At 45.1% G+C, this 27,578-nt stretch overlaps 2 long non-coding RNA genes across 2 annotated transcripts; both read left to right on the top strand.

The window, feature by feature from the left end:
• Positions 1-2,108: 2,108 nt before the first annotated feature.
• LOC136006148 (uncharacterized) lies at positions 2,109-5,926 on the top strand. The gene is made up of 7 exons (XR_010608984.1): positions 2,109-2,548; positions 2,648-2,729; positions 3,448-3,473; positions 4,398-4,456; positions 4,533-4,579; positions 4,664-4,759; positions 4,847-5,926. It is a non-coding gene; the product is annotated as an uncharacterized LOC136006148 (long non-coding RNA).
• A 685-nt stretch (positions 5,927-6,611) lies between these two features.
• Positions 6,612-7,538, top strand: LOC136006167 (uncharacterized). Its single transcript, XR_010608996.1, has 3 exons — positions 6,612-6,633; positions 6,718-6,809; positions 6,897-7,538. It is a non-coding gene; the product is annotated as an uncharacterized LOC136006167 (long non-coding RNA).
• The last annotated feature ends 20,040 nt before the right edge of the window (positions 7,539-27,578 follow it).

Raw genomic sequence — 27,578 nt, 5'->3', positions numbered from 1 at the left:
AAAATTAAACAACTGCCACACAACATTCTGTAGACTACGACAAGGAAATTCCCTGAAATATTTATTATATGCAGACTGTAATTAACAAGCACTCTGTAATTTAGAGTTTTAAAATGAGAAATATACAAGCTGAAAAGCATTCTTTTATCTTTCCCTGCCAGAAGTCATCAGTTATTTAACAGTCACTACATCCTAAAAGAACATTAATATTATGTTTGGTATTCTTTAAACCCAAGTGTCCAACTTAGTTTTTGAAAGAGCACAAACCCAAAGGCACTCTTGAAGTAACTCTTAAACATATAAATGTAATGTTTGTTCAGTAACCACTGTTATAACTATTTTATGAGAAATAAAAGACAAGTAATAAGAACATAAACTGTAAACAAATTTTTCTTTAAGTTCTGTGGCTAAGAGCAATAAAAACACTTACCTGAACACCACCACTAACAACAGCATCTTAAGTAAAACCACAGCACAAAAAAAAACATTAATACAAGAAGATGCAAAACCAAAAGTGGCTTAAAAAATTTAGCTCAGAAAAAATCGTTTCAAAGAACTCAAAAAACAAAAGCAATACACACATCATTAAAACCACAAAACACCCCAAAGACCTCACCTTGAATAGCATCAAATCCAAAAGAGAAACCTTACTCCGAAGCTGTGCCTTATATACCCCAGGCCCTACCCACAACCCCCCCAGTGCCCTGGCTCAGGGGTGGGGCAAACCAGCTGCTGGGATAAAAACAGCCTGACAAGGTGCACCTGGTTTTTGTTGTTTTGGGTTTGGTTTCTTGGTGCTCTCTGATTTTAACTTCTTGGGTTTCTTTTTGGGGCTTAGATTTCTATTCAAAATTCTCAGATTCCATAGCTTCACTTTTATGAAGTTAGGCTCAAAACTATACTTGGTTTCAGACTGGGTGGGGGTTTTCTGTCTCACATTCTAGGGCTTAGTCTCAAAGAGGTTTTTTTTCCACACAGACTGGCTCAGGCTCATATACTTAAATAGCACAGACACTCTAGTTCAGATTTAGGCTCAATTTGGCATTGACTGGCTCGCCCAACCACACGAGTCTCACATCGAGACTAACATAGGCTTCCTGGTTCAGACTAGCTCTCACATTCTAACTAAACAAAGACATTCAGGTGATTTAGCCAAGGTGAGCAAAGCTTAGACCACCCAAGCAGCAATTTATTTTAGGGTCTTGTCATTTTCATAAAGCTGCAATTACTTTTTGTTGGTGGTGTATTCCAGGGGGTGTAAACGTTAGAATAAAGGGATGGAAAAGCTCTGAGGGCTAGTGGATGAGTAGTAAAGTGACAGGAGAGAGAGATGGGACTTCCTGAGGGAAGGGTGCAGCTTCTGTATCTCTGTCAGTGTGTGCATGTTCCCTTTTCTAGGTGCTGCAGATAACTCGAGGGAGGTGAAGCTGCAAACTCAGGAGGGCTGTGAGAAGATCGGGGGTTGTGTGTGTTGGGGGTGCTTAATTGTTGAGGAGAGCATGGCAAAGGGGTTCAGTATTTGTGCTCCGTGTTGCAAGGCTGCCCTCTACCTTTGGAGTCGGATGAGTGCTTGAAGTGAGTCAGACAGGTAAGTAGAAGGATAGCGGGGTCGGTCACTTTTTGCAAGCAGGGTGATCATTTGTCTCTATTGTACACCTAGGACCTGGAGGTGAGGAGAGGCTCAGTGTCGGACTCCACTGTGGGTTTGGAACAGGCAAGCACAATGTTGATGAGCTTTGAAGGAGGAAGAGGGCTGTTACAGAGCAGGCCAGCACTGGTGGGTGGGGTGGTGGTGATGATGGTGGCCAGCACAGTGTGTTCCTGTTTGCTCGTTTGTTTGCTGCAGGTGATAATGAGAAACTTGGCAGCTGTGGCAAGATCACAGGACTCTGATGTGGGTGTTCTGAGCATCAAGGCCAGCTTGAAACCCATGGCACTATGGAAGCTAAGTAGAGGGACTGCTGCTTGGGACTGGAGGGTGGGGGACAAGGTTCGGATGGCAGGAAGGGGTTTGAAATGTAGCATGGGGCTGAGGGAAAGGCAGGGGGTTAGTCTGTAGCGTGAGCTTACATGGGTAGGGCAGCTACAGCTTGACTGTGTTAGGGAGGGAGGGTGTCACCCACAGCCCTTCCCTCAGTGACCTGGGTCAGGGGTGAGGCAAACCCCCAGCTGGGATAAAAGCACCCTGACGATCCACAGCTGGGTCTTGTTTCATCTGGTTCTGGTTCATTGCCTGCTCCCCGGCTTTAATTTTCTGGCTTTCATTGGCTTAGACTCATATTCAAGACTGGCAGACAGTGCAGGCTCCCTCTCACACAGACTGGCTCAGACTCATACTCATGTTTAAGCTGCACAGACGTTCTCTGGCACTGACTTCTCCTCACACTCGCTTAGGCTCAGTCTGACACTGACTGGCTCATGCATCCACACAAATCACATTTTGATTCTAGCATAGCATTCCTGGTTCAGACTACCTGGCTAAGACTCCCTGGCTCAAACTCATCCTCACACTCGAGCTAAAAAATAACATTCAGATGACTCAGTCAAGGTGAGCCATGCTTGGAACACCCCAGTAGCAACTTATTTCAGGGTCGGCCAAAGCTTCTGTTTTTATCTCCGTGAGTGCCTGTTTCCATTTCCTTTTTAGGTGCCACACTTAAGTCAAGAGAGGTGAAGCTGCCAGCTGAGGAGGGCTGTGAGAAGGTAGAAGGGTTGTTTGCGTGTGTGGGGTGAGTAAGAGCTGAGAATAACATGGCAAAGGGTTCAGTAGTAGTGTTGGTTATTGCAGGCCCTGGGTTCTACTTTTGCAGTCAGATGAGTGTTTGAGGTGAGTTGAGGAGGTAACTATAATGGTTGTGGGGGTGGGTCACTTTTTGCAAGCACCATGGTCATTTCTTTATATTGTACTCCTAGGTCCTAGAGTGCATGAGAAGCCCAGCATAGTATTATGCAGTAGATTTGAAGTAGGTGAGCATAATGTAAAGGCAAAGTAGAGTTACAGAAAAGGCTCGCATCACTTCATCATGAAAGTGAAGCTATAGAATCTGAGAATTTTGAATGTAAATCTAAGCCCCAAAAAGAAACCCAAAAAGTTAAACGAGAGAGCAGCCAAAAAACCAAACCCAAAACAACAAAAACCAGGTGCACCTTGTCAGGCTGTTTTTAACCCAGCAGCTGGTTTGCCCCACCCCTGAGCCAGGGCACTGGGGGGGGGGGGGTGTGGGTAGGGCCTGGGGTATATAAGGCACAGCTTCGGAGTAAGGTTCCTCTTTAGGATTTGATGCTATTCAAGGTAAGGTCTTTGGGGTGTTTTGTGGTTTTAATGTTTTGTGTATTGCTTTTGTTTTTTGAGTTTTTTGAAATAATTTTTTCTAAGTATTTCAAGTTGTCTTGGTTTTTACTTATTTATATATTAACAAATTTTTTTGTGTTGTGGTTTTATTTTAGGTGCTGTTGTTATTGGTGGTGTTCAGGTAAGTGATTATTTTTCTTGCTCTCAGCTACAGAACTTATGAAAACAATTGTTTATGGTTTATGTTCTTATTACTTGTTTTTTGTTGGTTTTATTTGTCATAGAATAGTTATAATAGTGGTTACTGACCAAACATACCATTTATACAGTTAAGAGTTATTTCAAGAGTGCCTTCGAGTCTATGCTCTTTCAAAAACTAAGTTGGACACTTGGTTTAAAAAATACCAAAACTTATTATTAATGTGTTTTTGGGATGTAGTAGATGTTAAGTAACTCATGACTTTTGGCAGGGAAAAGTAAAAGAATACTTTTCAGCTTGTAAATTTCTCATTTTAAAACTCTAAAATACAGAGAGCACTTGTTCCTTACAGTCTGCATATAATAAACATTTCAGGGAATCTTCTTGTCTTTGTCTACAGAATGTTGTGTGGCAGAATTTTTAGTTACTTTTTTTTTTTCTCTTTACCTGTTACTGCAGATAATGAAAATTAGTTGCGTGGATGCAGTAAACACCCATGTGTCTAGTGTGGGAGATACGAGCAATAGTTTTGGTTAGAGACTTAAAACACTATAAAAACTAAGCAGAAAGGCTCGTTTTCCACATAATAGATAATGGAAACAGCATCAGGATAGCAGAAAGATGTTTGAAATATACTACAGGGACAAAAAAAAAAAAAGCAAGTGGGATGTTTTTTAGCACTATCTAATACTGGGCAGGGTAGTACAGCCTGACTCTTTAAATGAGTGCATTTGCTTGTGAGCTGTCTTGGTGCTTCCAACTCACTGCTAGAACTGAAAGTGTTAAGACTGTTCTTCGAACTTAGTCCTTTATATACTGAGTGCTTGTGTTGGTTGTTTAAAAGCTGGTCAGGCATTTGTGTTCATTACTTAGAAACATAAAGCAGAGAACAGCTTTTTTTTTCAGTCACATCAGCAGGAGCCTTCCAGGGCGTTCATCCAGCTTCCAGTTCCAGCTATGAAAAGGTAAGGGGTTTGATTTTGAGTGTGGTGTCCCCATGTTTAGAACAACATGGCAAAAAGATTCAGTATTTGTGTTTAGTTTTGCAGGTCTCGCCCTCTACGTTGGGAGTTGGAGAAGTGCTTGAGGTGAGTGGGGGAGTTAAGCAGAAGGATTGTGGAGTCGGTCACTTACGCAAGAACCATGGTAATTGGGTTCTGTTGAACTCCTAGAGCACGCAGGGGAAGAGAGGCCTGATATCAGACTCTGGAATCGCTTTGGGACAGGCAAGCACAGTGTTGAGCAGCTTGGGAAGAGGCAGACCATTGGTAAGGACCAGCCTGGGCTGGATGGCTGGGATGCTGGAGATGACGGCCAGCACAACCTGTTGCCCTTTGTTGGTTTGTTTCTGGCAGATGATGAAGATCAACTTGGCAAGGGCAACAACATGGCTGGCGTCTGCTGTTGGAGTTCAGAGCATAGAGGCGGCCTTGAGACGCATGGCACTACGCATGCTAAGGAGAGGACCTCCTGCAGGAGGCGAGGGGGGTGGGGGGCAAGGTCAAAATGGCAGGAAGGGATTTGAGATGAAGCATTCCAATTGAATATTAGACCTAGAATGTCTGAGGACGCAGACAGAGGTGCCTGGGAGGTAAATGGTCAGCTCTAGTGAAGGTAGTGCCTCACAGTTAAACGGCAGGATGCGAAGGTGTCCTTTGTGGGGCGTAAGTCTGGGGTGTTGTGTCGGGGACAATAGGAAATAATGGTCCGTGGTGAAACACACTAAGATGGGCAAGTACTGTTAGTTCTCTTTGGCTCCCTCTTGTGGTGTACTGCTTGGGCTGTTCCCGAAAAGTCCGGCTTTGGTGCCTACCCGGGAAGTTGTGCTTTAGAACTGCCTGGAAAAGTCGTGACCCTTGCAGACCTTCCTAGACATTGTCGGCCACTTCTTGCGACGTGGGCTGGCCCCCTGCGTGGCAAAGAGCGTGCCCGCTTGCGAGTATGGAAGCCCGAGCCTCATGCCGTGTGAGGGAGGCAGAAGCTCATCCCACCCAGGCGACCGTTGCCTGCGCGGGGACGCCCGCTAAGGTTGAGCCTGCCAGCTCGCACGGCCGTGATGATTGTCGGAGCTGGTTTGCTGATGGTCTTGGCAGGGTCCTTGGGGTTGGTAAGATAGGCAGCCATGAGAAGTATCCTTGACTATCTCTGCAGTTTCCCATGTTAATGAAGTAGTTGGGAGTTCTCTGGTTTTCTCTGTAGCTGGAGTTCTTGAGCTCTGGAAGGGAGGTGGTGGGTTTTTATAAGCACAGTGTAGCTGTGTAGTCCTGATGATCTGTGTGAATGGACAGAAGAGCTCTGGGAATAAGCTGGTAATGAATGAGTCGGGGGCAGAGAGTCTGCTTGGGAGTGGGTGTGATAGTATATGTGGAGTTAGTGTGTGAGCCAGAGGGTGTGAGGGTCTGTGTCAGTGTGTGACTGCGTGTCAACCTGGGTGTCGGTGCGAGTGTGGCCTGAGGCTTAGAGGCAGGCTAAGCTTTTGCTTGGCGTTGCGGTGACTAATGCCAGGTTGTTCTTGCAGATGGCGAGATGGATAGCCACGTGTGAGAGGCTGCTGTGGGAGGGTTGAGCGGAGCTGAAGGTAGCAGGGGGGTGAACTTGGTGTGTCAGAAGGAAGAAGTCCCAGCTTACTCTCCTGGCTGGCTTATGCTTTGCTGTTTATTTTCAATTAGGAGGTGCAGAACAAGGAGCTAAGCGAGACCTCCGAGCCGGAGCTGCCTCGGGCCAGGTGAGCTATGTTTAGCGGACTGAAGCAGCAGCTGATGGAATGTCTTGCAATGTTCATGAAATTGGAAACGTTCCTTGTTTTTGTGTTCTGTGGCCAGTGCACGGGCTTGAAGAAGAGAGCCGCAGGCCTGCGAAGGCCAGTGGATGAGCAGTAAAGTGACGGGAGAGGGCGGTGGGACTTTGGGAGGCATGGTTGCCGCTTTGAACCTTCTCTGTGTTTCCAATGAGTTGTTTTTCAGGTGCTGCAGCCAGCTCAGGAGAGGTGAAGACGCCAATGGAGGAGGGCCGTGAGAAGTTAAGTGGGTTGTGTGTGGGGGTGACTGCTCAGAGTTGAGAATATCATGGCAAAGGGGTGCAGTATTTGTGTTTGGTATTGCAGGTCCTGCGTTTTACATCTGGAGTCAGATGAGTGTGCGCGGTGAGGCAGGGAGGTAACAATAGGGGTTGTGGGTTGGTCGCTTTTCGCAAGCACGGTGGTAATTTGTCTCCCTTGTACTCGTAGGTTCTGGAGGGCAGGAGAAAGCCCGGCGTCGGACTCGGCAACCAATGTGGAGCATGCGAGCACCGTGTCGAGGAGCATCGGAGGGGGCAGAGGTTTGTTACAGAACTCGCTGGCGTTGCTGGCTGGGGTGGGGGTAGTGACAGCCAGCACAGCGTGCTCCTGTTTGTTTGTTGTTGCAGATGATGGAAAGCCACTTGGCAAGTGTGGCAAGATCCTAGGACTTTGATGTGGGAGTTGGGAACATGGAGGCTGTCTTGAGAGCCATGGCACTACGGAAGCTAAGTAGAGGGACTCCTGTTTGGGATAACAAGGTTGAGGTACCCTGTCATGAGAGCAGGAAGGTGTTTGAAATGTGGCATGGGGCCGAGGGAAAGGCAGTGGGTTAATCAGCCTTAAGAGAGAACTGTGGGCAGGGCAGCTCCAGCTTGACTGTTCTATAGTGTGAGAGTTCTGTGTTCTGTCCGGGCACCTCTGCAGGTCTCGATATCCTCATTGCTCCTTGAGCTCAAGCTGCTCGGCGCGTTCCTCTGGCACTGTTCTTTGGATCTTGAGCGCTTGAGTCGGTCACCTAAGTGCCGGCTGAAAATTTCCTTTCCAGATTTGCAAGCATAAAGCACAGCAGGGCTTGTAACTGGGAGTCCTCAATTGGACGTGCCTGGAAGGGGGATGGTTAGCGGTACTGAAGGTAGCGACTGAGAGTTAAACGGCAGGATGCGAAGGTGTCCTTTGTGGGGCGTAAGTCTGGGGTGTTGTGTCGGGGACAATAGGAAATAATGGTCCGTGGTGAAACACACTAAGATGGGCAAGTACTGTTAGTTCTCTTTGGCTCTCTCTTGTGGTGTACTGCTTTGGGCTTTTCCCGAAAAGTCCGGCTTTGGTGCCTACCCGGGAAGTTGTGCTTTAGAACTGCCTGGAAAAGTCGTGACCCTTGCAGACCTTCCTAGACATTGTCGGCCACTTCTTGCGACGTGGGCTGGCCCCCTGCGTGGCAAAGAGCGTGCCCGCTTGTGAGTATGGAAGCCCGAGCCTCATGCCGTGTGAGGGAGGCAGAAGCTCATCCCACCCAGGCGACCGTTGCCTGCGCGGGGACGCCCGCTAAGGTTGAGCCTGCCAGCTCGCACGGCCGTGATGATTGTCGGAGCTGGTTTGCTGATGGTCTTGGCGGGGTCCTTGGGGTTGGTAAGATAGGCAGCCATGAGAAGTATCCTTGACTATCTCTGCAGTTTCCCATGTTAATAAAGTAGTTGGGAGTTCTCTGGTTTTCTCTGTAGCTGGAGTTCTTGAGCTCTGGAAGGGAGGTGGTGGGTTTTTATAAGCACAGTGTAGCTGTGTAGTCCTGATGATCTGTGTGAATGGACAGAAGAGCTCTGGGAATAAGCTGGTAATGAATGAGTCGGGGGCAGAGAGTCTGCTTGGGAGTGGGTGTGATAGTATATGTGGAGTTAGTGTGTGAGCCAGAGGGCGTGAGGGTCTGTGTCAGTGTGTGACTGCGTGTCAACCTGGGTGTCGGTGCGAGTGTGGCCTGAGGCTTAGAGGCAGGCTAAGCTTTTGCTTGGCGTTGCGGTGACTAATGCCAGGCTGTTATTGCAGATGGCGAGATGGATAGCCACGTGTGAGAGGCTGCTGTGGGAGGGTTGAGCGGAGCTGAAGGTAGCAGGGGGGTGAACTTGGTGTGTCAGAAGGAAGAAGTCCCAGCTTACTCTCCTGGCTGGCTTCTGCTTTGCTGTTTATTTTCAATTAGGAGGTGCAGAACAAGGAGCTAAGCGAGACCTCTGAGCCGGAGCTGCCTCGGGCCAGGTGAGCTATGTTTAGCGGACTGAAGCAGCAGCTGATGGAATGTCTTGCAATGTTCATGAAATTGGAAACGTTCCTTGTTTTTGTGTTCTGTGGCCAGTGCACGGGCTTGAAGAAGAGAGCCGCAGGCCTGCGAAGGCCAGTGGATGAGCAGTAAAGTGACGGGAGAGGGCGGTGGGACTTTGGGAGGCATGGTTGCCGCTTTGAACCTTCTCTGTGTGTTTCCAATGAGTTGTTTTTCAGGTGCTGCAGCCAGCTCAGGAGAGGTGAAGACGCCAATGGAGGAGGGCCGTGAGAAGTTAAGTGGGTTGTGTGTGGGGGTGACACACAGGTTCAGTCTGCCACCTCGCACCACCGTGATGGTTCTTGGAGCTGCTTTGCTGATGATCTTCAAAGGGTCTTTGGGGTTGGTGAGGTAAGCAACCCTGAAACCGTAACCTTTACTGTATTCTTTACTATGTCTGTATTTTCGTATATTAATAAGGCTATTGGCAGTTTTATGTTTATCTCTGGTTTTCTCTGACCTGGAGTTCTTGAGCTTTGGAATAAAGGTGGTGGGTTTTTATAATCACACTGTAGCTTTTTATCCGTAATGATCTCTGTGACAGTTAACATTTGTCATAGCCTACGTTTGAGCATCGGTAGGTGCAGCATCTAGTTTTGGCAGAAGAGTGTTTAGGATGTTCCCCAGAAACCGTTTCCCACAGATGGATTATGACGAGGCAGGGTGTCCTGGGTTTACCAGTAACAGTTTTGCTCCTTCTTAGTAACTGGTGCAAGCTCTGTGTTTTGACTTGCAGCCTGGGCAGAGAGCTGATAACACCGATTGTTTTTAATTGTTGCTAAGTAATGTTTATTCTGGCCAAGGACTCTGTGAGTCTCATGCTCTGTTGGGGACAAGGGGAGGCTGGGAGGAAGCAGAGACAGAACACCTGACACGAACTAGCCAAAGAGGTATTCCATACCACAGCAAGTCATGCCCGGAGAGGTAACTCGGCGTTACCCGGAAGGGCAGGCTCTCTCTCTTTGGGGGGGGGGGGGGGGGTGTCGAACTCGTTCAGCGGTGGTATCGTATTCTCTTGTTATTTTCACTTATCAATATTATTACTGGCGGTAGCAGCAGTAATTTGTGTTATACCTTAGTTACTGGGCTGTTTTTATCTCAACCCGTGGAAGTTACATTCTCCTGATTTTCCTCCCCATCCCTCTGGGAGTGGGGAGGTTTGGGGTGTGTGTGAGTGGTCGACCTGTGTGAATTGGTTTAAACCACGACACAGGGGTAGATGTGGCAGCAACAACTGGAGCCGGAGTTTGTGCCTGCGTGGCAGGCGGCAGGGTGATGTATTTGGAATGCCTGAAAGCATGCACAGATGGGTGGAAGCATGTGTGGGTGGTTCTAGGCTTAGGGGTTGTCTTTATGCGTGGGACATGGGTTGTAGATTTAATATTTTTTCTTTTTCAGGTCTTTGGTTGTTTAGAAACAACAGTTACTGACAGAGGACTTTTTTTTTCCCTCCCCCAGGTGGGTTATTTTTTACTGCTTTCAGCCAGTCCACGATTGAATGTGCATCTCTGCCTGTTTGAGTTGTGGTTGGTACAGTTACAGGGTATTCAGGCAGGGTAATTTTGAGGCTTTAGCAAATTTAGTTGCTGAGAATTCATGAAGCCACGCTGTGGGGGTGTTGTTTTGTATTGGGAAAGAACATGTGAGAGTTGGTGATGCAGCCCTTAAGTTACTGTCTTCTATGTGGGTTTAGGTGGTTTTTAAGCATGTTTAGCTGTAGTAACTGTTGTATGTTGCATGTAAATAGTTATCTTTGCAGAATATAGAGAAAATTAAAGTGAGGGGAGGATGTTTAGAGGACATATTGTAATAATATTGATAGAAATGTATTTTTGTCTGCAGGAAAGTATGTTGAGAACCTATAGATTCAAAAGCAGCTCTGTCTGTTCCTGGATGGAGATTCGCAGCATATAGAAGATTTCACTTAAAGGTACGAAAGGTGTCCATGGCAAAAGGAAGGCTGCATTGCCGTTCGTAAAGGGACGCCTGATGATCGTTATGTGACAAAGCATGCTACGTGTTGAGCATCTTGTGTAAGTACTAAACTGTTGTTGGATTTCTAAGGATGGAATTTTAAATTGTGAAAAATGTCATTTATGTATGTAAATGTATTTAAATGAAATGTATGATGTTACTAATTTTCTAAGTTCATGTAAGGTAAAAGTTATTGGCATTAGGCTTAGAATGCAAGGTGTTAGGCTTAGAATGCCGCTGTTAGGAGAGCGTAGCGTTTTGACGGAGAGTGTAGCGTTTCGATGGAGTACTTAGTTTCGTAATGCAGGACGTGGCATTTCGCCGGAGACAGTGGCGTTTTGGTGGAGACTGTGGTGTTTCGCAATGCAGACGGTGGCGTTTCATAATGCAGAACGTGGCGTTTCCCTGGGGAACTTAGTTTTGCAATGCACAACTCAGGCTTTCGCAATACACAACTCAGCCTTTCGCAATACACAACTAAACGTTTCAATTGAGAAAAAAGATTCGCAATGCAGAACTGAGCCTTTCGTTATGCAGAACCTAGTGTTTCGTAATGCAGAACTTAGCGTTTCGTAATGTAGAACTCAGCGTTTTGCTGGATAACATAGCCTTTTGCTGGAGAACTTAGCATTTCGCTGGAGAACTCATCGTTTCACTGGAGAACTCGGCCTTTCGTAATGCAGACCTGAGCATTGCGTAATGCAGACCTTAGCGTTTCGTAATGCAGAACTTAGCGATTCAATTGAGAACCTAGCTTCATAACGCAGAACTTAACGTTTTGCTGGAGAACTTTAGCGTTTCGCTGGAGAACGTAACGTTTTCCTGGAAAACCTATCGTTTCAAGTGAGAAATTAGTTTCGTAATGCAGAAATCAGCGATTCGCTGGAGAACTTGGCATTTTCCTGGAGAACTTAGCGTTTAAATTGAGAAATCAGTTTCGTCATGCAGAACTTAGTGTTTCTCTGGAGAACTTAGCGTATTCCTGGAGAACATAACTTTGTGTTTCCCTGGAGAACGTAGCATTTCAATTAAGAAATTATTTTTGTCATGCAGAACTTAGCGTTTCGCTGGACACCTACCATTTTCCTGGAGAATGTAGCTTCGTAATGCAGAACTTACTGTTTTCCTGGAGAACTTAGCGTATTCAATTCAATACTGCTTCCCTGAGAACTTAGTCCTCCGCTGGAGAACTTAGAGTTTTCCTGGATAATTTAACTTTGTAATGCAGAAGCTTTGTGTTTCCCTGGAGAACTTAGCGTTTCACTGGAGAACTTAGCATTTCGCTGAACAGCTCAGCTTTTTGCTGGAGACCTCAGCGTTTCGCTGAAGAAGTCATCATTTCATAATGCAGAACTCTAGCGCTTCGTAATGCAGAACTTCGTGTTTCCCTGGAGAACGTAAAGTTTACAGTGAGAATTAACTTTCGTCATGCAGAACTTCCGGTTTCGCTGGAGAACTTACCGTTTCGCTGGAGAAATTAGATTTTAACTGGAGAACTGAACGTTTTATAAACCAGAACTTATTTTGGTAATGCAGAACTCAGCGTTTTGCTGGAGAACTCAGTGTTTCGGAATGCAGAACTCAGCGTTTTGCTGGCGAACTCAGCGTTTTGCTGGCGAACTCAGCGTTTCGCTGGAGAACTCAGCGTTTTGCTGGAGAACTTAGCGTTTTGCTGGAGAACTTAGCGTTTTGCTGGAGAACTTAGCGTTTTCCTGGAGAACTTAGCGTTTTCCTGGAGAACTTAGCGTTTTGCTGGAGAACTTAGCGTTTTGCTGGAGAACTTAGCGTTTTGCTGGAGAACTTAGCGTTTTGCTGGAGAACTTAGCATTTCGCTGGAGAACTTTGCGTTTCAATTGAGAACTTAGTTCGGTAATGCAGAACTTATCGTTTCCCAGGACAACTTAGTGTTTCGCTGGAGAACTTAGCGTTTTGCTGGAGAACTTTGTGTTTCAATTGAGAAATTAGTTCGGTAATGCAGAACTTACCGTTTCACGGGAGAAGTTAACGTTTTGCTGGAGAACTTAGCGTTTCTGTGGAGAACTTAGCGTTTCGCTGGAGAACTTAGCGTTTCGCTGGAGAACTTAGCGTTTCGCTGGAGAACTTAGCGTTTCGCTGGAGAACTTAGCGATTCGCTGGAGAACTTAGTGTTTTGCTGGAGAACTTAGCGTTTCGCCTGAGAACTTAGCGTTTCTGTGGAGAACTTAGCGTTTTGCTGGAGAACTTAGCGTTTTGCTGGAGAACTTAGCGTTTCGCTGGAGAACTTAGCGTTTTGCTGGAGAACTTAGCGTTTTGCTGGAGAACTTAGCGTTTTGCTGGAGAACTTAGCGTTTTGCTGGAGAACTTAGCATTTTGCTGGAGAACATAGTGTTTCGCTGGAGAACTTAGTTTTTTGCTGGAGAACATAGTGTTTCGCTGGAGAACTTAGCGTTTCTGTGAACTTAGCGATTTGCTGGAGAACTTTGCTTTTCAATTGAGAAATTAGTTCGGTAATGCAGAACTTATAGTTTCGCTGGAGAACTTAGCGTTTCGCTGGAGAACTCAGCGTTTCGCTGGAGAACTCAGCGTTTCGCTGGAGAACTCAGCGTTTCGCTGGAGAACTCAGCGTTTCTGTGGAGAACTCAGCGTTTCTGTGGAGAACTCAGCGTTTCTGTGGAGAACTTAGCGTTTCGCTGGAGAACTTAGCGATTCGCTGGAGAACTTAGTGTTTTGCTGGAGAACGTAGCCTTTCGCTGGAGAACTTAGCGTTTCTGTGAAGAACTTAGCGTTTCCCAGGACAACTTAGTGTTTCGCTGGAGAACTTTGTGTTTCAATTGAGAAATTAGTTCGATAATGCGGAACATATCTTTTCACTGGAGAACTTAACGTTTCGCTGGACACCTTAGTGTTTCGCTGGAGAACTTAGTGTTTTGATGGAGAATTTAATGTTTTGCTGGAGAACTTAGCGTTTTGCTGGAGAACTTAGCGTTTTGCTGGAGAACTTAGCGTTTTGCTGGAGAACTTAGCGTTTTGCTGGAGAACTTAGCGTTTTGCTGGAGAACTTAGCGTTTTGCTGGAGAACTTAGCGTTTTGCTGGAGAACTTAGCGTTTTGCTGGAGAACTAAGCGTTTTGCTGGAGAACTTTGTGTTTCAATTGAGAAATTAGTTCGATAATGCAGAACTTATCGTTTCCATGGACAACTTAGCTTTTCGCTGGAGAACTTAGCATTTCGCTGGAGAACTTTGCGTTTCAATTGAGAAATTAGTTCTGTAATGCAGAACATATCGTTTCCCAGGACAACTTAGTGTTTCGCTGGAGAACTTTGTGTTTCAATTGAGAAATTAGTTCAATAATGCGGAACATATCTTTTCACTGGAGAACTTAACGTTTCGCTGGACACCTTAGTGTTTCGCTGGAGAACTTAGGGTTTTTCTGGAGAATTTAATGTTTCGCTGGAGAACATAGCGTTTTGCTGGAGAACTTAGCATTTCGCTGGAGAACTTAGCGTTTCGCTGGAGAACTTAGCGTTTCGCTGGAGAACTTAGCGTTTCGCTGGAGAACTTAGCGTTTCGCTGGAGAACTTAGCGTTTCGCTGGAGAACTTAGCGTTTCGCTGGAGAACTTAGCGTTTCGCTGGAGAACTTAGCGTTTCGCTGGAGAACTTAGCGTTTCGCTGGAGAACTTAGCGTTTCGCTGGAGAACTTAGCGTTTCGCTGGAGAACTTAACGTTTTGCTGGAGAACTTTGTGTTTCAATTGAGAAATTAGTTCGGTAATGCAGAACTTACCGTTTCACTGGAGAAGTTAACGTTTTGCTGGAGAACTTAGCGTTTCTGTGGAGAACTTAGCGTTTCGCTGGAGAACTTAGCGTTTTGCTGGAGAACTTAGCGATTCGCTGGAGAACTTAGTGTTTTGCTGGAGAACTTAGCGTTTCGCCTGAGAACTTAGCGTTTTGCTGGAGAACTTAGCGTTTTGCTGGAGAACTTAGCGTTTTGCTGGAGAACTTTGTGTTTCAATTGAGAAATTAGTTCAGTAATGCAGAACTTACCGTTTCACTGGAGAAGTTAACGTTTCTGTGGAGAACTTAGCGTTTCTGTGGAGAACTTAGCGTTTTGCTGGAGAACTTAGCGTTTTGCTGGAGAACTTAGCGTTTTGCTGGAGAACTTAGCATTTTGCTGGAGAACTAAGCGTTTTGCTGGAGAACTTTGTGTTTCAATTGAGAAATTAGTTCGGTAATGCAGAACTTATCGTTTCCCTGGACAACTTAGCTTTTCGCTGGAGAACTTAGCATTTCGCTGGAGAACTTTGCGTTTCAATTGAGAAATTAGTTCGGTAATGCAGAACATATCGTTTCCCAGGACAACTTAGTGTTTCGCTGGAGAACTTTGTGTTTCAATTGAGAAATTAGTTCGATAATGCGGAACATATCTTTTCACTGGAGAACTTAACGTTTCGCTGGACACCTTAGTGTTTCGCTGGAGAACTTAGTGTTTTGCTGGAGAATTTAATGTTTTGCTGGAGAACTTAGCGTTTTGCTGGAGAACTTAGCGTTTCGCTGGAGAATTTAGCGTTTCGCTGGAGAACTTAGCTTTTCGATGGAGAACATTGTGTTTCAATTGAGAAATTGGTTCGGTAATGCAGAACTTCTTGTATCGCTGGAGAACTTAGCGTTTCTGTGGAGAACTTAGCGTTTCTGTGGAGAACTTAGCGTTTTGCTGGAGAACTTAGCGTTTTGCTGGAGAACTTAGCGATTCGCTGGAGAACTTAGCGTTTTGCTGGAGAACTTAGCGTTTTGCTGGAGAACTTTGCTTTTCAATTGAGAAATTAGTTCGGTAATGCAGAACTTATAGTTTCGCTGGAGAACTTAGCGTTTCGCTGGAGAACTTAGCGTTTCGCTGGAGAACTTAGCGTTTCGCTGGAGAACTCAGCGTTTCGCTGGAGAACTCAGCGTTTCGCTGGAGAACTCAGCGTTTCTGTGGAGAACTCAGCGTTTCTGTGGAGAACTCAGCGTTTCTGTGGAGAACTCAGCGTTTCTGTGGAGAACTCAGCGTTTCTGTGGAGAACTTAGCGTTTCGCTGGAGAACTTAGCGTTTTGCTGGAGAACTTAGCGATTCGCTGGAGAACTTAGCGTTTTGCTGGAGAACTTAGCGTTTTGCTGGAGAACTTTGCTTTTCAATTGAGAAATTAGTTCGGTAATGCAGAACTTATCGTTTCACTGGAGAACTTAGCGTTTCGCTGGAGAACTTAGCGTTTCGCTGCAGAACTTAGCGTTTCGCTGGAGAACTCAGCGTTTCGCTGGAGAACTCAGCGTTTCGCTGGAGAACTCAGCGTTTCGCTGGAGAACTCAGCGTTTCGCTGGAGAACTCAGCGTTTCTGTGGAGAACTCAGCGTTTCTGTGGAGAACTTAGCGATTCGCTGGAGAACTTAGTGTTTTGCTGGAGAACGTAGCCTTTCGCTGGAGAACTTAGCGTTTCTGTGAAGAACTTAGTGTTTCGCTGGAGAACTTAGCGATTTGCTGGAGAACTTTGTGTTTCAATTGAGAAATTAGTTCGATAATGCGGAACATATCTTTTCACTGGAGAACTTAACGTTTCGCTGGACACCTTAGTGTTTCGCTGGAGAACTTAGTGTTTTGATGGAGAATTTAATGTTTTGCTGGAGAACTTAGCGTTTTGCTGGAGAACTTAGCGTTTTGCTGGAGAACTTAGCGTTTTGCTGGAGAACTTAGCGTTTTGCTGGAGAACTTAGCGTTTTGCTGGAGAACTTAGCGTTTTGCTGGAGAACTTAGCGTTTTGCTGGAGAACTTAGCGTTTTGCTGGAGAACTTAGCGTTTTGCTGGAGAACTTAGCGTTTTGCTGGAGAACTTAGCGTTTCGCTGGAGAACTAAGCGTTTTGCTGGAGAACTTTGTGTTTCAATTGAGAAATTAGTTCGGTAATGCAGAACTTATCGTTTCCATGGACAACTTAGCTTTTCGCTGGAGAACTTAGCATTTCGCTGGAGAACTTTGCGTTTCAATTGAGAAATTAGTTCTGTAATGCAGAACATATCGTTTCCCAGGACAACTTAGTGTTTCGCTGGAGAACTTTGTGTTTCAATTGAGAAATTAGTTCAATAATGCGGAACATATCTTTTCACTGGAGAACTTAACGTTTCGCTGGACACCTTAGTGTTTCGCTGGAGAACTTAGGGTTTTTCTGGAGAATTTAATGTTTCGCTGGAGAACATAGCGTTTTGCCTGAGAACATAGCGTTTCGCTGGAGAACTTAGCGTTTCGCTGGAGAACTTAGCGTTTCGCTGGAGAACTTAGCGTTTCGCTGGAGAACTTAGCGTTTCGCTGGAGAACTTAGCGTTTCGCTGGAGAACTTAGCGTTTCGCTGGAGAACTTAGCGTTTCGCTGGAGAACTTAGCGTTTCGCTGGAGAACTTAGCGTTTCGCTGGAGAACTTAGCGTTTCGCTGGAGAACTTAGCGTTTCGCTGGAGAACTTAGCGTTTCGCTGGAGAACTTAGCGTTTTGCTGGAGAACTTTGTGTTTCAATTGAGAAATTAGTTCGGTAATGCAGAACTTACCGTTTCACTGGAGAAGTTAACGTTTTGCTGGAGAACTTAGCGTTTCTGTGGAGAACTTAGCGTTTCGCTGGAGAACTTAGCGTTTTGCTGGAGAACTTAGCGATTCGCTGGAGAACGTAGTGTTTTGCTGGAGAACTAAGCGTTTTGCTGGAGAACTTAGCGTTTCGCTGGAGAACTTAGCGTTTCGCTGGAGAACTTAGCGTTTTGCTGGAGAACTTTGTGTTTCAATTGAGAAATTAGTTCAGTAATGCAGAACTTACCGTTTCACTGGAGAAGTTAACGTTTTGCTGGAGAACTTAGCGTTTCTGTGGAGAACTTAGCGTTTCGCTGGAGAACTTAGCGTTTTGCTGGAGAACTTAGCGATTCGCTGGAGAACTTAGTGTTTTGCTGGAGAACTAAGCGTTTCGCTGGAGAACTTAGCGTTTCGCTGGAGAACTTAGCGTTTCGCTGGAGAACTTAGCGTTTTGCTGGAGAACTTTGTGTTTCAATTGAGAAATTAGTTCAGTAATGCAGAACTTACCGTTTCACTGGAGAAGTTAACGTTTTGCTGGAGAACTTAGCGTTTCTGTGGAGAACTTAGCGTTTTGCTGGAGAACTTAGCGTTTTGCTGGAGAACTTAGCGTTTTGCTGGAGAACTTAGCATTTTGCTGGAGAACTAAGCGTTTTGCTGGAGAACTTAGCGTTTCGCTGGAGAACTTAGCGTTTCGCTGGAGAACTCAGCGTTTCGCTGGAGAACTCAGCGTTTCGCTGGAGAACTCAGCGTTTCGCTGGAGAACTCAGCGTTTCTGTGGAGAACTCAGCGTTTCTGTGGAGAACTCAGCGTTTCGCTGGAGAACTTAGCGTTTCTGTGGAGAACTTAGCGTTTCGCTGGAGAACTTAGCGTTTCGCTGGAGAACTTAGCGTTTCGCTGGAGAACTTAGCGTTTCGCTGGAGAACTTAGCGTTTTGCTGGAGAACTTTGTGTTTCAATTGAGAAATTAGTTCGGTAATGCAGAACTTACCGTTTCACTGGAGAAGTTAACGTTTTGCTGGAGAACTTAGCGTTTCTGTGGAGAACTTAGCGTTTTGCTGGAGAACTTAGCGTTTTGCTGGAGAACTTAGCGTTTTGCTGGAGAACTTAGCATTTTGCTGGAGAACTAAGCGTTTCGCTGGAGAACTTAGCGTTTCGCTGGAGAACTCAGCGTTTCGCTGGAGAACTCAGCGTTTCGCTGGAGAACTCAGCGTTTCGCTGGAGAACTCAGCGTTTCTGTGGAGAACTCAGCGTTTCTGTGGAGAACTTAGCGTTTCGCTGGAGAACTTAGCGATTCGCTGGAGAACTTAGTGTTTTGCTGGAGAACGTAGCCTTTCGCTGGAGAACTTAGCGTTTCTGTGAAGAACATATCGTTTCCCAGGACAACTTAGTGTTTCGCTGGAGAACTTTGTGTTTCAATTGAGAAATTAGTTCGATAATGCGGAACATATCTTTTCACTGGAGAACTTAACGTTTCGCTGGACACCTTAGTGTTTCACTGGAGAACTTAGTGTTTTGCTGGAGAATTTAATGTTTTGCTGGAGAACTTAGCGTTTTGCTGGAGAACTTAGCGTTTCGCTGGAGAATTTAGCGTTTCGCTGGAGAACTTAGCTTTTCGATGGAGAACATTGTGTTTCAATTGAGAAATTGGTTCGGTAATGCAGAACTTCTTGTATCGCTGGAGAACTTAGCGTTTCTGTGGAGAACTTAGCGTTTCTGTGGAGAACTTAGCGTTTTGCTGGAGAACTTAGCGTTTTGCTGGAGAACTTAGCGATTCGCTGGAGAACTTAGCGTTTTGCTGGAGAACTTAGCGTTTTGCTGGAGAACTTTGCTTTTCAATTGAGAAATTAGTTCGGTAATGCAGAACTTATAGTTTCGCTGGAGAACTTAGCGTTTCGCTGGAGAACTTAGCGTTTCGCTGGAGAACTTAGCGTTTCGCTGGAGAACTCAGCGTTTCGCTGGAGAACTCAGCGTTTCGCTGGAGAACTCAGCGTTTCTGTGGAGAACTCAGCGTTTCTGTGGAGAACTCAGCGTTTCTGTGGAGAACTCAGCGTTTCTGTGGAGAACTTAGCGTTTCGCTGGAGAACTTAGCGATTCGCTGGAGAACTTAGTGTTTTGCTGGAGAACGTAGCCTTTCGCTGGAGAACTTAGCGTTTCTGTGAAGAACTTAGCGTTTCCCAGGACAACTTAGTGTTTCGCTGGAGAACTTTGTGTTTCAATTGAGAAATTAGTTCGATAATGCGGAACATATCTTTTCACTGGAGAACTTAACGTTTCGCTGGAGAACTTAGCGTTTCGCTGGAGAACTTAGCGTTTCGCTGGAGAACTTAGCGTTTCGCTGGAGAACTTAGCGTTTCGCTGGAGAACTTAGCGTTTCGCTGGAGAACTTAGCGTTTCGCTGGAGAACTTAGCGTTTCGCTGGAGAACTTAGCGTTTCGCTGGAGAACTTAGCGTTTCGCTGGAGAACTTAGCGTTTCTGTGAAGAACTTAGCGTTTTGCTGGAGAACTTTGTGCTTCAATTGAGAAATTAGTTCGGTAATGCAGAACTTACCGTTTCACTGGAGAAGTTAACGTTTTGCTTGAGAACTTAGCGTTTCTGTGGAGAACTTAGCGTTTCGCTGGAGAACTTAGCGTTTCGCTGGAGAACTTAGCGATTCGCTGGAGAACTTAGTGGTTTGCTGGAGAACTTAGCGTTTCGCCTGAGAACTTAGCGTTTCGCTGGAGAACTTAGCGTTTCGCTGGAGAACTTAGCGTTTCGCTGGAGAACTTAGCGTTTCGCTGGAGAACTTAGCGTTTCGCTGGAGAACTTAGCGTTTAGCTGGAGAACTTAGCGTTTCTGTGAAGAACTTAGCGTTTTGATGGAGAACTTTGTGTTTCAATTGAGAAATTAGTTCGGTAATGCAGAACTTACCGTTTCACTGGAGAAGTTAACGTTTTGCTTGAGAACTTAGCGTTTCTGTGGAGAACTTAGCGTTTCTGTGGAGAACTTAGCGTTTCGCTGGAGAACTTAGCGTTTTGCTGGAGAACTTAGCGATTCGCTGGAGAACTTAGCGTTTTGCTGGAGAACTTAGCGTTTTGCTGGAGAACTTTGCTTTTCAATTGAGAAATTAGTTCGGTAATGCAGAACTTATCGTTTCACTGGAGAACTTTGCGTTTCGCTGGAGAACTTAGCGTTTCGCTGGAGAACTTAGCGTTTCGCTGGAGAACTCAGCGTTTCGCTGGAGAACTCAGCGTTTCGCTGGAGAACTCAGCGTTTCGCTGGAGAACTCAGCGTTTCTGTGGAGAACTCAGCGTTTCTGTGGAGAACTCAGCGTTTCTGTGGAGAACTTAGCGATTCGCTGGAGAACTTAGTGTTTTGCTGGAGAACGTAGCCTTTCGCTGGAGAACTTAGCGTTTCTGTGAAGAACTTAGTGTTTCGCTGGAGAACTTAGCGATTTGCTGGAGAACTTTGTGTTTCAATTGAGAAATTAGTTCGATAATGCGGAACATATCTTTTCACTGGAGAACTTAACGTTTCGCTGGACACCTTAGTGTTTCGCTGGAGAACTTAGTGTTTTGATGGAGAATTTAATGTTTTGCTGGAGAACTTAGCGTTTTGCTGGAGAACTTAGCGTTTTGCTGGAGAACTTAGCGTTTTGCTGGAGAACTTAGCGTTTTGCTGGAGAACTTAGCGTTTTGCTGGAGAACTTAGCGTTTTGCTGGAGAACTTAGCGTTTTGCTGGAGAACTTAGCGTTTTGCTGGAGAACTTAGCGTTTCGCTGGAGAACTAAGCGTTTTGCTGGAGAACTTTGTGTTTCAATTGAGAAATTAGTTCGGTAATGCAGAACTTATCGTTTCCATGGACAACTTAGCTTTTCGCTGGAGAACTTAGCATTTCGCTGGAGAACTTTGCGTTTCAATTGAGAAATTAGTTCTGTAATGCAGAACATATCGTTTCCCAGGACAACTTAGTGTTTCGCTGGAGAACTTTGTGTTTCAATTGAGAAATTAGTTCAATAATGCGGAACATATCTTTTCACTGGAGAACTTAACGTTTCGCTGGACACCTTAGTGTTTCGCTGGAGAACTTAGGGTTTTTCTGGAGAATTTAATGTTTCGCTGGAGAACATAGCGTTTTGCCTGAGAACATAGCGTTTCGCTGGAGAACTTAGCGTTTCGCTGGAGAACTTAGCGTTTCGCTGGAGAACTTAGCGTTTCGCTGGAGAACTTAGCGTTTCGCTGGAGAACTTAGCGTTTCGCTGGAGAACTTAGCGTTTCGCTGGAGAACTTAGCGTTTCGCTGGAGAACTTAGCGTTTCGCTGGAGAACTTAGCGTTTCGCTGGAGAACTTAGCGTTTCGCTGGAGAACTTAGCGTTTTGCTGGAGAACTTTGTGTTTCAATTGAGAAATTAGTTCGGTAATGCAGAACTTACCGTTTCACTGGAGAAGTTAACGTTTTGCTGGAGAACTTAGCGTTTCTGTGGAGAACTTAGCGTTTCGCTGGAGAACTTAGCGTTTTGCTGGAGAACTTAGCGATTCGCTGGAGAACTTAGTGTTTTGCTGGAGAACTTAGCGTTTCGCCTGAGAACTTAGCGTTTTGCTGGAGAACTTAGCGTTTTGCTGGAGAACTTAGCGTTTTGCTGGAGAACTTTGTGTTTCAATTGAGAAATTAGTTCAGTAATGCAGAACTTACCGTTTCACTGGAGAAGTTAACGTTTTGCTGGAGAACTTAGCGTTTCTGTGGAGAACTTAGCGTTTTGCTGGAGAACTTAGCGTTTTGCTGGAGAACTTAGCGTTTTGCTGGAGAACTTAGCATTTTGCTGGAGAACTAAGCGTTTTGCTGGAGAACTTAGCGTTTCGCTGGAGAACTTAGCGTTTCGCTGGAGAACTCAGCGTTTCGCTGGAGAACTCAGCGTTTCGCTGGAGAACTCAGCGTTTCTGTGGAGAACTCAGCGTTTCTGTGGAGAACTCAGCGTTTCGCTGGAGAACTTAGCGTTTCTGTGGAGAACTTAGCGTTTCGCTGGAGAACTTAGCGATTCGCTGGAGAACTTAGTGTTTTGCTGGAGAACGTAGCCTTTCGCTGGAGAACTTAGCGTTTCTGTGAAGAACTTAGCGTTTCCCAGGACAACTTAGTGTTTCGCTGGAGAACTTTGTGTTTCAATTGAGAAATTAGTTCGATAATGCGGAACATATCTTTTCACTGGAGAACTTAACGTTTCGCTGGACACGTTAGTGTTTTGATGGAGAACTTAGCGTTTTGCTGGAGAACTTAGCGTTTTGCTGGAGAACTTAGCGTTTTGCTGGAGAACTTAGCGTTTTGCTGGAGAACTTAGCGTTTTGCTGGAGAACTTAGCGTTTTGCTGGAGAACTTAGCGTTTTGCTGGAGAACTTAGCGTTTCGCTGGAGAACTAAGCGTTTTGCTGGAGAACTTTGTGTTTCAATTGAGAAATTAGTTCGGTAATGCAGAACTTATCGTTTCCATGGACAACTTAGCTTTTCGCTGGAGAACTTAGCATTTCGCTGGAGAACTTTGCGTTTCAATTGAGAAATTAGTTCTGTAATGCAGAACATATCGTTTCCCAGGACAACTTAGTGTTTCGCTGGAGAACTTTGTGTTTCAATTGAGAAATTAGTTCAATAATGCGGAACATATCTTTTCGCTGGAGAACTTAACGTTTCGCTGGACACCTTAGTGTTTCGCTGGAGAACTTAGGGTTTTTCTGGAGAATTTAATGTTTCGCTGGAGAACTTAGCGTTTCGCTGGAGAACTTAGCGTTTCGCTGGAGAACTTAGCGTTTCGCTGGAGAACTTAGCGTTTCGGTGGAGAACTTAGCGTTTCGCTGGAGAACTTAGCGTTTCGCTGGAGAACTTAGCGTTTCGCTGGAGAACTTAGCGTTTCGCTGGAGAACTTAGCGTTTCGCTGGAGAACTTAGCGTTTCGCTGGAGAACTTAGCGTTTCGCTGGAGAACTTAGCGTTTCGCTGGAGAACTTAGCGTTTCGCTGGAGAACTTAGCGTTTCGCTGGAGAACTTAGCGTTTCGCTGGAGAACTTAGCGTTTTGCTGGAGAACTTTGTGTTTCAATTGAGAAATTAGTTCGGTAATGCAGAACTTACCGTTTCACTGGAGAAGTTAACGTTTTGCTGGAGAACTTAGCGTTTCTGTGGAGAACTTAGCGTTTTGCTGGAGAACTTAGCGTTTTGCTGGAGAACTTAGCGTTTTGCTGGAGAACTTAGCATTTTGCTGGAGAACTAAGCGTTTCGCTGGAGAACTTAGCGTTTCGCTGGAGAACTCAGCGTTTCGCTGGAGAACTCAGCGTTTCGCTGGAGAACTCAGCGTTTCGCTGGAGAACTCAGCGTTTCTGTGGAGAACTCAGCGTTTCTGTGGAGAACTTAGCGTTTCGCTGGAGAACTTAGCGATTCGCTGGAGAACTTAGTGTTTTGCTGGAGAACGTAGCCTTTCGCTGGAGAACTTAGCGTTTCTGTGAAGAACATATCGTTTCCCAGGACAACTTAGTGTTTCGCTGGAGAACTTTGTGTTTCAATTGAGAAATTAGTTCGATAATGCGGAACATATCTTTTCACTGGAGAACTTAACGTTTCGCTGGACACCTTAGTGTTTCACTGGAGAACTTAGTGTTTTGCTGGAGAATTTAATGTTTTGCTGGAGAACTTAGCGTTTTGCTGGAGAACTTAGCGTTTCGCTGGAGAATTTAGCGTTTCGCTGGAGAACTTAGCTTTTCGATGGAGAACATTGTGTTTCAATTGAGAAATTGGTTCGGTAATGCAGAACTTCTTGTATCGCTGGAGAACTAAGCGTTTCGCTGGAGAACTTAGCGTTTTGCAGGAGAACTTTGCGTTTCAATTGAGAAATTGGTTCGGTAATGTAGAACTTATTTTTTCTGTAGAGAACTTAGCGTTTCGATGGAGAACATAGTGTTTTGCTGGAGAACTTAGCGTTTCGCTGGAGGACTTAGCGTTTCGCTGGAGGACTTAGCGTTTCGCTGGAGAACTTAGCGTTTCGCTGGAGAACTTAGCGTTTCGCTGGAGAACTTAGCGTTTCGCTGGAGAACTTAGCGTTTCGCTGGAGAACTTAGCGTTTCGCTGGAGAACTTAGCGTTTCGCTGGAGGACTTAGCGTTTCGCTGGAGAACTTAGCGTTTCGCTGGAGAACTTAGCGTTTCGCTGGACACCTTAGTGTTTCGCTGGAGAACTTAGCGTTTCGCTGGAGAACTTAGCGTTTCGCTGGAGAACTTAGCGTTTAGCTGGAGAACTTAGCGTTTCTGTGAAGAACTTAGCGTTTTGCTGGAGAACTTTGTGTTTCAATTGAGAAATTAGTTCGGTAATGCAGAACTTACCGTTTCACTGGAGAAGTTAACGTTTTGCTTGAGAACTTAGCGTTTCTGTGGAGAACTTAGCGTTTCTGTGGAGAACTTAGCGTTTCGCTGGAGAACTTAGCGTTTTGCTGGAGAACTTAGCGATTCGCTGGAGAACTTAGCGTTTTGCTGGAGAACTTAGCGTTTTGCTGGAGAACTTAGCGTTTTGCTGGAGAACTTAGCGATTTGCTGGAGAACTTTGCTTTTCAATTGAGAAATTAGCTCGGTAATGCAGAACTTATCGTTTCCCTGGAGAAGTTAACGTTTCGCTGGACAACTTAGTGTTTCGCTGGAGAACTTAGCGATTTGCTGGAGAACTTTGCTTTTCAATTGAGAAATTAGCTCGGTAATGCAGAACTTATAGTTTCGCTGGAGAACTTAGCGTTTCGCTGGAGAACTTAGCGTTTCGCTGGAGAACTTAGCGTTTCGCTGGAGAACTCAGCGTTTCGCTGGAGAACTCAGCGTTTCGCTGGAGAACTCAGCGTTTCTGTGGAGAACTCAGCGTTTCTGTGGAGAACTCAGCGTTTCTGTGGAGAACTCAGCGTTTCTGTGGAGAACTTAGCGTTTCGCTGGAGAACTTAGCGATTCGCTGGAGAACTTAGTGTTTTGCTGGAGAACGTAGCCTTTCGCTGGAGAACTTAGCGTTTCTGTGAAGAACTTAGCGTTTCCCAGGACAACTTAGTGTTTCGCTGGAGAACTTTGTGTTTCAATTGAGAAATTAGTTCGATAATGCGGAACATATCTTTTCACTGGAGAACTTAACGTTTCGCTGGACACCTTAGTGTTTCGCTGGAGAACTTAGTGTTTTGATGGAGAATTTAATGTTTTGCTGGAGAACTTAGCGTTTTGCTGGAGAACTTAGCGTTTTGCTGGAGAACTTAGCGTTTTGCTGGAGAACTTAGCGTTTTGCTGGAGAACTTAGCGTTTTGCTGGAGAACTTAGCGTTTTGCTGGAGAACTTAGCGTTTTGCTGGAGAACTTAGCGTTTTGCTGGAGAACTTAGCGTTTTGCTGGAGAACTTAGCGTTTTGCTGGAGAACTTAGCGTTTTGCTGGAGAACTTAGCGTTTCGCTGGAGAACTAAGCGTTTTGCTGGAGAACTTTGTGTTTCAATTGAGAAATTAGTTCGGTAATGCAGAACTTATCGTTTCCATGGACAACTTAGCTTTTCGCTGGAGAACTTAGCATTTCGCTGGAGAACTTTGCGTTTCAATTGAGAAATTAGTTCGGTAATGCAGAACATATCGTTTCCCAGGACAACTTAGTGTTTCGCTGGAGAACTTTGTGTTTCAATTGCGAAATTAGTTCAATAATGCGGAACATATCTTTTCACTGGAGAACTTAACGTTTCGCTGGACACCTTAGTGTTTCGCTGGAGAACTTAGGGTTTTTCTGGAGAATTTAATGTTTCGCTGGAGAACATAGCGTTTTGCTGGAGAACTTAGCGTTTTGCTGGAGAATTTAGCTTTTCGCTGGAGAACTTAGCGTTTCGCTGGAGAACTTAGCGTTTCGCTGGAGAACTTAGCGTTTCGCTGGAGAACTTAGCGTTTCGCTGGAGAACTTAGCGTTTCGCTGGAGAACTTAGCGTTTCGCTGGAGAACTTAGCGTTTCGCTGGAGAACTTAGCGTTTCGCTGGAGAACTTAGCGTTTCGCTGGAGAACTTAGCGTTTTGCTGGAGAACTTTGTGTTTCAATTGAGAAATTAGTTCGGTAATGCAGAACTTACCGTTTCACTGGAGAAGTTAACGTTTTGCTGGAGAACTTAGCGTTTCTGTGGAGAACTTAGCGTTTCGCTGGAGAACTTAGCGTTTTGCTGGAGAACTTAGCGATTCGCTGGAGAACTTAGTGTTTTGCTGGAGAACTTAGCGTTTCGCCTGAGAACTTAGCGTTTTGCTGGAGAACTTAGCGTTTTGCTGGAGAACTTAGCGTTTTGCTGGAGAACTTTGTGTTTCAATTGAGAAATTAGTTCAGTAATGCAGAACTTACCGTTTCACTGGAGAAGTTAACGTTTTGCTGGAGAACTTAGCGTTTCTGTGGAGAACTTAGCGTTTTGCTGGAGAACTTAGCGTTTTGCTGGAGAACTTAGCGTTTTGCTGGAGAACTTAGCATTTTGCTGGAGAACTAAGCGTTTTGCTGGAGAACTTTGTGTTTCAATTGAGAAATTAGTTCGGTAATGCAGAACTTATCGTTTCCCTGGACAACTTAGCTTTTCGCTGGAGAACTTAGCATTTCGCTGGAGAACTTTGCGTTTCAATTGAGAAATTAGTTCGGTAATGCAGAACATATCGTTTCCCAGGACAACTTAGTGTTTCGCTGGAGAACTTTGTGTTTCAATTGAGAAATTAGTTCGATAATGCGGAACATATCTTTTCACTGGAGAACTTAACGTTTCGCTGGACACCTTAGTGTTTCGCTGGAGAACTTAGGGTTTTGCTGGAGAATTTAATGTTTTGCTGGAGAACTTAGCGTTTTGCTGGAGAACTTAGCGTTTCCCTGGAGAACTTAGCGTTTCGCTTGAGAACTTAGCTTTTCGATGGAGAACATTGTGTTTCAATTGAGAAATTGGTTCGGTAATGCAGAACTTCTTGTATCGCTGGAGAACTTAGCGTTTCGCTGGAGAACTTAGCGTTTTGCAGGAGAACTTTGCGTTTCAATTGAGAAATTGGTTCGGTAATGTAGAACTTAATTTTTCTGTAGAGAACTTAGCGTTTCGATGGAGAACTTAGCGATTCGCTGGAGAACTTAGTGTTTTGCTGGAGAACGTAGCCTTTCGCTGGAGAACTTAGCGTTTCTGTGAAGAACATATCGTTTCCCAGGACAACTTAGTGTTTCGCTGGAGAACTTTGTGTTTCAATTGAGAAATTAGTTCGATAATGCGGAACATATCTTTTCACTGGAGAACTTAACGTTTCGCTGGACACCTTAGTGTTTCACTGGAGAACTTAGTGTTTTGCTGGAGAATTTAATGTTTTGCTGGAGAACTTAGCGTTTTGCTGGAGAACTTAGCGTTTCGCTGGAGAATTTAGCGTTTCGCTGGAGAACTTAGCTTTTCGATGGAGAACATTGTGTTTCAATTGAGAAATTGGTTCGGTAATGCAGAACTTCTTGTATCGCTGGAGAACTAAGCGTTTCG

This window comes from Lathamus discolor, assembly GCF_037157495.1.
Source record: "Lathamus discolor isolate bLatDis1 chromosome 2 unlocalized genomic scaffold, bLatDis1.hap1 SUPER_2_unloc_1, whole genome shotgun sequence".
Classification (NCBI taxonomy): Eukaryota; Metazoa; Chordata; class Aves; order Psittaciformes; family Psittacidae; genus Lathamus; species Lathamus discolor.
Note: the sequence above shows the minus strand (reverse complement) of the source record. Positions and strands in the feature narration are given on the sequence as shown.